Below are 11,396 nucleotides of genomic sequence, written 5' to 3'. Positions count from 1 at the left end.
CATGTGTTAAATAGGGTGCCTGCAAGATAACTTAGGGATGTTTTCTCACGGATGCTCTAAAAAACTGATGTCCTCACAGTCTCTCACCCATGAGTTAGGGTCCTAGATAACTTTCACTAAATAGCTTTAGGTCTCCACTAAATGACCTTTGCTCACTATTTGGCTTTGGCCTAGCAAACACCTTTTGTCTCCACTAGATAGCTTTGACTCACTAATTGACTTCAGTAGATAGCTTAGTCTTCACTAGATAGCTTTGGCTTTGGCTTCTGTAGATAGCTTTGGCTCCCAGCACATGCCCAATGGGAATAGTTTATTTATCTGTTCCTCCAGATTATTCTTTGGGATATCTTCTGGAGAATTTCAGATTTCTACACTTAATGCCCCATTTAAAGGCCTATAAGCCCACACACCTCTGCAATCAAAGTTCCCTTAGATGACAGATCAAAAATAAAACCATTTTAATTACTGTTAGTGATCAGGTAAATGGAGGTTTCCTCAGGGAAATGGAGGTGCCCATGTCCAAGCCTTTTTAATCTAAACCTTTTACCTCTGTTCACTCTCCCAAAAGTTTTAAATGTATACCTAAAGGAATTTTCTCCATAACCTACTTAACTTTGTTTTTTGCCTATATTTATGTTCCACTATCCTGCCAGTCTGAGGTGTTTCCTATATCCACAACAGCACCAAAGCAGCTACCACAAGTGCTCCATCTGACCTCACAGACTTCCATCAGCTGGTCGTGTACTTTCCCTCTCAGCCATGAATATTCTCACAGATCCTGGACAGCATCAAAACAGCCTGTTCTTCCTGGACTTGGACAGAATATCAGCCTTTTGATCTCCCTATAGCGCCCCCAGTGTCATCAGGAAGTAGCCAGAAGAGAATCTCTGCCTGTTATTCACTTATTACTAACAAAAGGCTGGAATGGTGTGCTTCGGGCCCAGGACAAGCAGCTCCAGTCTCTCCCAGCATTCCTCAGTCCCTACTTGCTGCCTTGCATGGCTGGTATCTCTCTACTGGCAACCCTCTACCCTGAAATTTCCAGGGCAGAGGCTTCCCCTTCTCCTCTTGACCATGTAATCTGGACATTTTGTTGTTACTTTTTACTTTCTCTCTCTCTCTCTCTTTCTCTCTCTCTCTCTCCCTCTTGCAAAACAAGCGAGAGCTGCTTCCAATAAACCTGCATTTATATACTTTAACTTACCTTACAGCCCAAGCTCCTCATTTTTTAATTACAGAAAAAGTTAGGAATGTCAGTATTTAGGCAGCCTGCTTTCTGGGTTGCCTAACAACCTATGATGTCTTCCTGTATCACTTGCCAGGTAGCCACACCTGGCAGGCACAGTGGTTCAGTTGGTCCATAAAAGGATCAACCTGGCCCTTTGTCTCTCTCTTGCTCTCTTGCCATCTTACTCTCAAGCTCTCCTGCTCTCTCCTCTTTCTCTTTCGGGGTACTCCCTCTCTTCCCACTATCTTGTCTGCTATCTCCTTCTCTTTCTCTCTTCATTTCCATCCCCAAAACCTCTTTCTTTGTTTTTAATAAATTAATTTTTTTAATAAATTACAGTTTATTCACTTTGTATCCCTGCTGTAGCCCCATCCCTCATCCGTACCGTATCCCACCCTAACTCCCTTTCTCTTCCCATGCCCCTCCCCAAGTCCACTGATAGGGGAGGTCCTCATCCCCTTCCCTCTGACCCTAACCTATCAGGTCTCATCAGGACTGGCTGCATTGTCTTCCAGTGTGGCCTGTTAAGGCTGCTCCCCCATCAGGGGGACGTGATCAAAGAGCTAGCCACTGAGTTCATGTCCGAGACAATCCCTGTACAATTTACTAGGGAATCCACTTGGAGACTGAACTGCCATGGGCTATAGCTGTGCAGGGGTTCTAGCTTATCTCCATGCATGGTGCTTGGTTGGAGTTTCAGTCTCAGAAAACATCCCTGGGCCCATATTTTTTGGTTCTGTTACTCTTCTCAAGGAGTTCCTGTCATCTCCAACTCTTTCTATCTCTCCCTTCTTTCATTAAAATTCCCTGCATTCTGCCCAAAGTTTGGCTAATAGTCTCAGCATCTGCTTTGATACCCTGCTGGGTAGAGTCTTTCAGAGGCCCTCTGTGGTAGGTCCCTGTCCTGTTTCCTGTTTTCTCCCATTTCCAATGTCCATCCCATTTGCGTTTCTGAATGAGGATTGATCATCCTACCCAGGGCCCTTCTTCTTGCTTAGCTTCTTTAGGTGTATAGATTTTAGGATGTTTATTCTATATTATATGTCTAATATCCACTTATAAGTGAGTATATATGATGTGTGTCTTTCTGCTTCTGGGATACCCCACTCAGGATGATCGTTTCTAGTTCCAACTATTTGCCTGCAAATTTCATGATTTCTTTGTTTTTAATTGCTCAGTAGTATTCCGTTGTGTAAATGTACCACACTTTTTGTATTCATTCCTCCCTTGAGGGACATCTAGATTGTTTCCAACTTCTGGCTATTATGTATAGAGCTGATACGAACATGGTTGAGCAAATGTCCTTGTTGTATACTTGAGCATATTTTGGATGTATGCCTAGGAGTGGTATAGGTAGATCTTGTGGTAACACTATTCTTAATTATTTGAGAAGACGCCAGATTGATTTCCAAAGTGGTTGTTCAAGTTTACATTCCCACCATCAATGGAGGAGGGTTCCCCTTTCTCACATTCTCTCCAGCATATATTGTCACTTGAGTATTTGGTCTTAGCCATTCTGATGGGTGTAAAGTGAAATCTCAGGGTTATCTTGATTTGTATTTCCCTGATGACAAAGGACATTGAGCATTTCTTTAAGTGTTTCTCCCCCATTTGGTATTCTTCTATAGAGAATTCCTGTTTAGCTCTGTACCCCATTTTTAAATTGGAATACTTGATTTGTTGCTTTTTTACTTTTTGTGTTCTTTATATATTCTGGATATTAGCCTTCTGTCAGATATAGGATTGGTGAAGATCCTATCCCAGTCTGTAGGCTGTCATTATGTTCTGATGACAGTGTCCTTTGCTTTATAGAAATTTTTCAGTTTCATGAGGTCCCATTTATTGATTGTTGATTTTAAAGCCTGTGTTTTTGTTGTTCTGTTCAGGAAGTTGTCTCCTGTGCCAATGAGTTTAAAGCTTTCCCCCACTTTTTCTTCTAACAGATTTAGTGTTTCTGGTTATATGTTGAGTTCTTTGATGCACTTGGACTTTAGTTTTGTGCAGGGTGATAAATATGGATCTATTTGCATTTGTCAACATGTAGACACCCAGTTAGATCAGCACCATGTGTTGATAATGCTGTCTTTTTCCATTGTATGATTTTGGCTTTTTTGTCAAATTTTAAGTATCCATAGGTGTGTGGGTTTATTTCTGGGTCTTCTATTCGGTTCCATTGTTCCACCATTCTGTTTCTATGCCAGTGTCATGCAGTTTTTATTACTGTTGCTCTGTAGTACATGTTGAGATCAGGGATGGAAATACTTCCAGATGACCTGTTGTTGTACTGGGTTTTTTTGTTTTTGTTTTGTTTTGTTTTGTTTTTACTGATTCTGGGTTTCTTGTTTTTCCATATGAAGTTGAGAATTGTTCTTCCAGGGCCTATAAAGAACTGTGTTGGTATTGTGATGGGAACTGCATTGAATCTGTAGATGGCTTTTGACAAGATGGCCCTTTTCACTGTTAATCCTACCATTCCATGAATATGAGAGATCTTTACATGTTCTGAAAACGTCTTCAATTCCTTTCTTCAGAGACTTGAAGTATTTTTCTTTTTTATTTTTTTATTTAACTTTTATTAATTACACTTTATTCATTTTGTATCACCCCATAAGCCCCTTCCTCCTCCCCTCCCAGTCCCGCCCTCCCCCCTTTCTGCATGCATGCCCCTCCCCAAGTCCACTGGGGAGGTCCTCCTCTCCTTCTTTCTGATCTTAGTCTATCAGATCTGATCAGAAGAATTTTTCAAACAGGTCTTTCACTTGTTTGGTTAGAGTCACACCACGTTTCTTAATGTTATTAGTGGCTTTTGTGAATGGGTGTACTTTCCCTAATTTCTTTCTCAGCCCTTTTGTCTTTCGTATACAGGAGGGCTACTATATATATATATATATATATATATATATATATATATATATATATATAGTTAATTTTGTATCCAGCCACTTTGCTGAAGGTGTTTTTCAGCTGAAGGAGTTCTCTGGTTGAATTTTGGGGTCACTCATGGATATTATTCTATCTTCTGCTAATAGTGATACTTTGACTTTTTTCCTATGTGATTTGTATCCCCTTGATCTCCTTTAGTTGTCTTATTATTCTGGCTAGGATTTCAAGTACTATGTTGAAGAGATATGGAGAGAGTGGGCAGCATTGCCTTGTCCCTGATTTCAGTGGGATTGGTTTAAGTTTCTCTCTGTTTGTTTTAAGTTGGCTATAGGCTTGCTGTATATTGTCTTTACTATGTTTAGGTATGTACATTATGTCCATGTACTTTCCAAGACTTTAAACATGCATGGGTGATGGCTTTTGTCAAATGCTTTTGTGTATCTAAGGACATGATCATGTGGTTTTTCTCCTTCAGTTTGTTTATATGGTGGATTACACTGATGGATTTTCATATATTGAACCACTTCTGCGTGCCTGGGATGAAGCCTACCTAGTCATGGCGAATGATATATTTTATGTGTTCTTGGATTCAGTTTGCGAGTATTTTACTGAGCATTTTTGCATTGATGTTCATAAGAGAAATAGGTCTGAAGTTCTCTTTTTTGTTGGGTCTTCGTGTGGTTTAGGTATCAAGGTGACTTGACTATGGCTTCATAGAATGAGTTTGGTAATGTTCCTTCTGTTTCTATTTTGTGGAATAGTTTGAAGAGAATTGGTTTTAGTTATTCTTTGAAGGTCTGGTAGAATTCAGCACTGAAACCATTTGGCCCTTCAAAAAAATTTTGAAGGGAGATTTTGATGCTTCTATTTCTTTGGGAGATATAGGCATATTTAATCTATTTATCTAATATTGATTTACTTTTGGTAAATGTACTTTAACAAGAAAATTGTCCATTTCATTCAGATTTTCAATTTTTTTGGCATATAGATTTTTGTAGTAATACCTAATGATTGGATTTCCTCAGTGTCTGTTGTTATGTCCCCCTTTTCATTTCTGATTTTGCTGATTTGGATAGTTTTTCTCTGCTTTTTAGTTAGTTTGGCTAAGGGTTTGTCTATCTTGTTGATTTTCTCAAAGAACCAGCTCTTGGTTTCATTGATTCTTTGAATTTTTTTTCCCAATGCTTTGATTTCAGCTCTCAGTTAGATTATTTCCAATTGTCTGCTCCTCTTGGGTGTGTCTACTTTTTTTTGTAGGGCTTTTTACCTGTGCTGTTTAGGTTGCTTGTATGAGATAACTCAAACTTCTTTCTAGAGGCACTTAGTGATATGAACTTTCCTTTTAGCACTGTTTTAATTGTGTCCCATAAGTTTAGGAAATTTGTGCCTTCATTGTCATTGAATTTTAGGAAGTCTCTAATTTATTTTTTTATTTCTTCCCTGACCAAGCTGTCATTGAATAGAGAGTCATTTCATTTCTATGTGTATGCAGGCTTTTTGCTATTTCTGTTGTTGTTGAGGTCTAGTTTTAGGCCGTGGTGGTCTGATAGGATACAAGAGATTATTTTGATATTCTTGTATCTATTGAGGCTTTCTGTGGGTCCAACTATATGGTCAATTTTTGAGAAGTTTCTGTTGTATGCTGAAAAGAAGGTTTACTCTTTTCAGTTTGGGTGAAAAGTTCTGTAAACATCTACTAGGTCCATTTGATTAAGGTCCTTTGTAAGTGCCATTATTTCCTTATTTATCTCTACCTTTATGATGTGACCCTTGATGAGTGTGGAGTGTTGAAATTTTCCACTGTTAAGGCATTGGAATCGATGTGTGATTTTAGCTTTAATTATGTTTCATTTACAAATGCAGGTGCTTAAAAGAGATATTTGCTCAACCATGTTTATAGCAGCTTTATTTGTAATAGCCAGAACCTGGAAACAACCCAGATGTCCATCAACGGAGGAATGGGTACAGAAATTGTGGTATTTTTACACAATGGAATACTACAAATGCAGGTGCTCTTGTATTTGGGGCATAGATGTTCAGGATTGTAATGTCCTCCTGGTGGATTTTTCCTTTGATGAGAACAAAGTGTCCCCGTTATCTTTTTTTCATTAATTTTGGTTGAAAGTCTATTTTATTAGATATTAGGATAGCCTCCCCAGCTTATTTTCTGGGTCCATTTGTTTGAAAACATTTTTCCAGCCCTTTACTCTAAGGTAGTGTTTATCTTTGTTGCAGTGGTGTGTTTCTTGGATGCAGTAGAATATTGGATCCTGTTTCCACTATTATTCTGTTAGTTAAGTTCATTGATGTTAATAGATAACAATGAATGTTAGTTTCTTTTCTTGTGAAATTCATGGTGTTACTGTGTTTGTATCCTTGTTTTCATTTAGTTTTTTTGTTGTGAAATTATATCTTGTGTTTTCTTTGGTGTAGTTTATTTTCTTGGATTGGAGTTTTCCTTCTAATATCTTCTGTCCTAGCTCACGGGTTGTCCCCTCTTGCCCAGGATGCTTCAATGTTGATGTTCTGGTTTCAGCTCCCCCTCCACTCACCAATTTCAGAGTTTCTGATCCTGTGCCCGTCAGATATGGTGTGTCCTGGTCGCTGCCATCTTAGACTCCCTCTAAAAAAGTTTTAACGTCTAACTGTGTGTTCTTAAAATATCGTGTGTGTGTGTGTGTGTGTGTGTGTGTGTGTAAAGTACTTTTTAAAAAAACTGTCAAGAGTGAAGATATAGGGTATTATGTTGTGCAAGCAATCCAACTGGAGTGCCCTCAGGAGTCTTTAGGGCCTTGACAACATCATATGTAACCACCTGCATCCTAGGTCATCACCTGGGCCAGGTGCTCCAAATATAGCCAGTCTGACACTCTCACCCACTCTCTATCTGCTTCGGTTTCTGTCCACTTCTCTCCTCTCTGATTTTTCTCTCGTGTGTGTGTGTGTGTGTGTAACCACTATGCTCCTCTATCTCTTCTCCTCTTACTCCTCTCCCTTTTCCTTCCTCCAAATAAATTTCTTCATATCCAGATCTGTTGAGTGCCTGGCATTTTTAAATATATCCTAACATTGGTGGCCCTTACAGGGAAGACTCTTCTGGTAGTATTTAAACAAGCGGGAACTCTTCTTTACACACCCGCCTACAATAGCCCCTTTTCTTGCCTGCCACCCTCATCTCCTGTGCCTTTCAGGATCGCTCATACCTGTGCCTGCCTGCCTGCTGCTATGGCTTAATGCACCTGTCCTGCTTCCTAGGGGCACTCAGAGTTTCTTGCAGCCCCATCACTGCTGCTGCCCAGTGCTTTGTGCACCAGGGACAAGGCAGTAAACGTGGACATTGGGCTATTCCCCCAACACCAGGGAGTTGGCATGGTCCAGGACCTGCTATGAATGCTGTGTCAGAGCCAGCAGGAGGAAACAAGGACAAGGATTCCGTACCTGCACCATCAGATCAAAACCAACAAACCATACCGCCTGTTCCAGCAGCTCCTAAGGTTTGTCTGTTATCCTAAATTCCACTCTTCTTTTGGCTGCTCACCTGCTCTTCCACTCCTGCAGCTGGTCTACAGGACTCCAAGAGCACTTTCTTAACACTGGTTCTCAAAATCTCTGATCTCTAAGGCTCTACTTCCCAGCTCTTTTAACCATTTTTTTTCTCCCTCATTTCTGTACACTCTGCTCTTAAAATAATATTTTAAAATTATGATGTACATTCTTATCTAACGATTTATATAATTTGCTCATTGGGTTGACAGCCACATGGCATCATACAACCTGCCATGTGACTACATTTGAAAGTGACCTCATGGTATGAAACAATGATTTTAAAACTCTTTTAGTCATAATTAACTCTGTTTATTTTCTCTCCTTTTAGACTAACAAAGCAACAAGCAATCATTTTACATTGGTATGGATTTTTAATTAAATTCAAAGTTATATTTTTACAACATGTGATATATATATATATATATATATATATATATATATATATATATAATTCAATCCTGGTTCAAATTAATTTTGTATGATGGTTATAAAGGTCTATTTAAATTAACAAGCTAATTTAAAATGTATGTCTAAATGCCTATGTCTTTACTAGTTCCTGAATGATTAAATGCTGTTTTTTCTGCCACCTAAGTTCTTCCTCCTGTGACCCAGGTCCACCACTAGGCTTTCTGGCCAATGGATTTGATATAATAAATTCAAATGTAATTTTAAAGTTATTTTATGCTGTTCTACTGTATTTCTGATTCTAAAACTCATAACTAAGGGGTTACTATGCAAAAATTTTTCCTAGATACTCTTAAACTATGTGATACAATGTTAAAACTTAGTCATTATGCTGTATCTTCACTATCAAAAAGATTAAAATAGGTTTAGTCTTGGTTTCTGAATATGATAATATTATTAATCTATAATATAGTCTTAGACTTTTACAAGCTATGGACTTTTATGAACTAAACCATACAGGAATTTGTTATGCTATCTCTATTGACTATTTATAAGTTTCTTTAAGGCTCCAACTTAACAGGGATAGAACCTAAAGTCCTAGTCTTTAAATGATGATTAATAAATGCAAGTTAGTAGTTAGTCATCTTGTAGGTGATCAAGTCCTTTAATGTGCCCAAAAATCTATTTATAGCCCTACAGATGCAGACACGGTCTCACTACCATCTTAACTAAACAGCTGAGGATAGTCCCTGAAGCCACATACAGGAGTTGGAAAAATGCTTTTTAAAACTCGAGAGGAGGTGGTGTAGCTTCCCCAACAGGCTCAGCTATAGCACAAAACTATGCTCCAGACCTTGGCAGCTGCTCAGAGGCTGTTGACATTCCAACCGAGGGAGCAAGAGGTCTGCAATAACCCATCCCGCAGGGCTCCAGTGTAAGTCAACTCTGCCAGGGACTTGTATCAGATGCAGCCAGAAAGGATGCTGGTCCCACAGCTGCCTCAACAAGCTATGTGCTGCCTGCTGGCAGACTGGCCTCTGTGTACAGACATGGAGACCTAATCAGCACAAGTCAAAATGCTCCCAAGCAGGCTGGCCCTCTGTGTACAGACATGGAGACCTAATCAGCACAAGCACTGCAGACACTTCCAGCCTTTTTGCTCCTTGGTCTGGTTGAGGACAGATTCAGCGATTTCCACCACCCTCTCTGAGCCCAGAGTAATGCTGCAGGTCTGTTTTAACCTCACAACCGAGTTCCACCATTGCAAACTTTTACCATGAGAGGTATCAGATGCTGGCTCAGTCCTCCTATGCAGGGGACCAGGCCTTAAGCTATACTCCTAGAGCTGCTATTGTCAGGTCTAGACATAGTCTACCTTGTTACCAGACTTAAAAAAAGCAGGTCTCAGATGTAACCTTTCACCATTCATTTAGCTAAAGGACAATACATACTCACAGCATTTCACCTATGTCTCATGATAAGTAGATACAAAGGTCTGAGGATACAAAAATTGGTTTGAAGGGCTAAGAAGCTGTTTTAAGGTTGGCAAATGAAAGTTATAAAGGTTGGAAGGTGATTTAAGGCATTCTAAATAAATAAAAATGTTTCTTTTTTATTATTTATTTGTTTTATTCTCTTCCTCATTTTAATTTTTTAACTTCTATTAATTATGCTTTATTCACTTTGTATCCCCCCATAAACACTTCTTTCCTCCCCTCCTAATCCCACCTTCCCTCCTGGGTATTCTAAATAAATAAAAATGTTTCTTATTTCTTCCGGTTGCTATGCTACTGTTGTATTAACTGTCCAGAGCTTTGACATTTATCACTAGAGCTCTGATTTATTAATTCAACTCTGCTGAAACATTCTACTATAAATCCATTATCATAGTCCCAAGCTCAAGATTTTAAATCTCCTTTGTTGTATCTTTTAAAAGACTTAAAAGTTGTTTCTCATTGTGCTAGATTTATATAATACAGTCTTTTGGATAGATAGAAGTCTTTCTCCCATGATGTGTAATCCTACAACTCCTCTCCCCTATTCCTTCCCCAAATAAATCTCTTCATATCTAGATCTGCTGAATTCATGCCATTTTTAAATATATCCTCACATAGGACACAACCATCATCTGCACAAGGCAAAAACACGCTCCAACAGTGCAAACAATTCAAAGCTCAATACCTGGGATTCCTCTGGCATTTGGTTCACCTGTGTGGCCCCATCCTCAGCAGCATACTTATCCTGTTTTCTAGATCGCAGTGGGCTTCATGACCCCTTCATGTCTTTAAGACCAATATCACCTAGGTGACTTTTATGTTACAAAGTTTGGCTACCAGCAAGGTACATTCTTGTATAGGAATACCATGGAAGTGCAGGTTTAACACCTTATTAAACAAGCCTTATTTTTTCAATCCTATCTTTCATAAACCTTGCTTTGAGGGCAGGACAGGAATTATCATACAAAAATCCACCCTAATCCAAAGTATCTTGGAGACCTGTTGCTGCCTCCTTTGTCCGCCCACACCATGTGGTTACTTTTAATTAAGATGGTGGGGTAGTCACAACATATTCTTCTTTTCCAACCATACTAAGATGGCTGACAAGCATGTGGTTGCCTGTATCCCCAAATGAAATTCTGCCACATGTTGCCTTTACGATTACCTATTCTTAGATATTTTAAACTATCAACCCTGTGTTATAAGTTTTAATTTTTTGTTACAGATATTACAATTTTTTAAACTATATCCAATAAACTTAAAAATGCTGAGATACATAAAATGTACATAATATCTTTAGGCAATTAAATGAAACCAATAAGTTCTTATCTGTCCTGCTTTGCTCTTTTCTCTCTGTCATAGCTCCTGATCCATACATATTAGGGAAAGCCATAACCCTATTCCAGAATCAGCTTTTCAATAAAGTAGAACAGCATGGGACAACTTTAATATTATCCACTCCTAAAAGGCATTTGAGTCCCTATTATACTAGACCCAGAGACTAGAAATCACAGATAAATTTTGAGCCCAGGTAGCTCATGGTAAGAGAAAGAGTAAAATTATAACCAAGAAACAGAGAACACAGGAAGGTCAAACATTGAAAGAAAACTAGTCAGAATATGGTGGCCATCATGTTGAGCCTGATGAAATTCTCTTGGCTACTTGTTTTCAACAAGATTCACAGACACACCACAAAACACAGAGCCAGTCATATAAACAAAACAGACAAAACTCTCCCTACCTCCTTCAGTGGTGTAATTTGAGGGGGCAGGAGGAAGGGCTAGCACGAGCAGGCTATAGTGGGGGGAAGAAGGGTGTCAACGGAACCTTTTGCTTTG

The sequence above is a fragment of the Psammomys obesus genome, unplaced genomic scaffold, assembly GCF_907164565.1.
Source record: "Psammomys obesus unplaced genomic scaffold, mPsaObe1.curated_primary_1811, whole genome shotgun sequence".
NCBI lineage: Eukaryota > Metazoa > Chordata > Mammalia > Rodentia > Muridae > Psammomys > Psammomys obesus.
Note: the sequence above shows the minus strand (reverse complement) of the source record.